The following is a 2,500-nucleotide window of genomic DNA, read 5'->3' on the forward strand; positions in this document are numbered from 1 at the left end:
CAACAACAACAACACAACAACAAACAAACAAAACACACACACAAAGACAAACCGCGCACGTAAACACACACACGCGCGCGCGCGCGCACACCCCACACACTCACACAGATGCACGAAAATGCACACACACACACACACACACACACACACACACACACACACACAGATGTAGACACACACATACACGTGTACACCACCTCCCGACACGATACGATATCTTTATTTCCAAGGGTGTTGGATAAGAAAGACATGCTTCCCCCCCCCCCACCCCCCCACCTCGCTCTTTCCCATTACAGAGATCTGAGTACACACAGAATACAGCATAAACATCAACACAAACACACGCATAGATACACTGAGAGAGAGAGAGAGAGAGAGAGAGAGAGAGAGAGAGAGACAGACAGACAGACAGACAGACAGACAGAGAGAGAGAGAGAGAGAAAGCTAGAGAACGAGAGAGAGAGAGAGAGGGGGGGGGAGAGAGAGATCTATAGAGAAAGAGCTAGAGAGAGAGAAAGCTAGAGAGAGCTAGTTATATATATATATATATAGACAGAGAGAGAGAGAGAGAGAGAGAGAGAGAGAGAGAGAGAGAGAGAGAGTGATGGTGAACCGAAAGAACTGAATTTTAAATCACGTTGATCAATCACTCAAACCAAGTGACGATTTCATCTTTCTATCAGAGCACGTACATGCTCCGTTCTACACTCGGCTTGTTTTTGCAATACACTGGAAAATCTACACTCTGATTTCTGTTCATCGTCTCCGGTCTGAATTCGTCACTGTTGTCTGTCGGTTCGATCTCTCTCTCGGTCTGACTGTCACTGTCTGTCTCTCTCTGGTGGTCGGTCTATCCTCTCCGGTTTTGTTGTCTTTGTCTTGGTCTCTCTTGGCTCTGTCTGTCTGTCTGTCTTCGGTTCTGTTGGTTCTCTGTGTCTTGTCTGGTTCTGTCTTTTCTTTGTCTCTGTTCTCTGTCTGTCGTCTGTGTCGGTTCTCTGGTTGTTTGTCTGTCTGTCTGTAGTCTGTCGTCTCCTTCTCTCGGTCGTCTGTCTGTCTGTCGGTCTTTCTTCTCGGTTCTTGTTCTGTCGGTCTCTCTCTCTCTCGTCGTCTGTCTGTCTGTCTGTCTTCTTCTCTTCGGTTTGTTTGTCTGTCTGTCTGTCTTCGGTCGGTTCTTCTTTCTCTCGGTTCGGTTTGTCTGTCTGTCGGTCTTCTCTCTCTCTCGGTCTGTCTGTCTGTCTGTCGGTCTATCTCTCTCTCCCGGTTTGTTTGTCTGTATGTCTGTCGGTCTCTCTCTCTCTCGGTCGGTCTGTCTGTCTGTCGGTCTCTCTCTCTCTCGGTCGGTCTGTCTGTCTATCGGTCTATCTCTCTCTCTCTCGGGTTGTTTGTCTGTCTGTCTGTCTGTATGTCGGTCTCTCTCTCTCTCTCGGTCTGTCGGTCGGTCTGTCTGTCTGTCTGTCTCTCTCTCTCGGTCTGTCTGTCTGTCTGTCTGTCTCTCTCTCTTCTTCTTCTTCTTCTTCTTCTTCATTAGTCCTCTATTTTTTGCTCGCTCATGCAGTCAGTGACGCACGCAGCGGCACGTAGTGGTTCCTATTAGAAGAGCCACCAAAACGAAAAAAACACCATGGCAGCCGGCTGCCTCTTGCGAGTCACAGGAAATGACCGTGCCCAACCACCACACACGTACGCCGATAAACATCTCTACAGGAAAAAAAAACAACAACAACACGTAACAGCTATGGGCAAGCCAAGTTGACGATATTTTCTGCACCGTAACTATTTACTGAGTGCAATGGCTCACACTTATGGGTATTCTCTGCACCCTTCAGTACAGCCCAACATTGTGTAAAAACAACAAAACAACAACAACAACAACAACATAAACGCCTGATGAATTACAACCATGTCCACCAACGCTAAAGAAATCGATAAAATCATATAGCCCACTGACGAATTATATATGACGAACTGAATAAATATTATACGCGAAATCGCAAATTACACGCTGAACAGCGGCAACAAATCCATTAACTATATGTCAAGCAACGCCTACAAATTGACGATTGATATGTTAAGAAACGCCAAAAAAAAAAAAAGACGAATATAATCATATACGTCAAATTGAAGAGTAATGTATTTAGAAGGCGCCAGCAAATCGACGAATGCAAATTACATATGATAAACAATGGCAAAACACACAGATAGACACAGACATAGACATAGACACAGACACAGACAAGACACAGACACAGGCACACGCACACACACACACACACACACACACACACCACACACACACACACAAACCACACGAGGAGTTGTCAAGAAACGGCAAACGAACTGTGGAATCATATTATGTTAATAAATACCAAACACAAAATGACGGATATAATAAAAAAAAAAAGAAAAAAGAAGAAACAATAAACAAAACAAATTGACAAACACTACGTCAAGCAACGCCAACAAACTGACATGCAAGCACCAACATTTGGGATTGTACATG

General features: G+C 44.9%; 1 protein-coding gene across 1 annotated transcript in view; it reads right to left on the bottom strand.

Annotated features, from left to right (window-relative positions):
- LOC143283214 (uncharacterized) overlaps positions 1-2,500 on the bottom strand; it is a 198,974-nt gene that overhangs the window by 20,424 nt on the left and 176,050 nt on the right. The window lies entirely within an intron of this gene.

Source organism: Babylonia areolata, chromosome 6 (genome assembly GCF_041734735.1).
Source record: "Babylonia areolata isolate BAREFJ2019XMU chromosome 6, ASM4173473v1, whole genome shotgun sequence".
Lineage (NCBI taxonomy): Eukaryota > Metazoa > Mollusca > Gastropoda > Neogastropoda > Buccinidae > Babylonia > Babylonia areolata.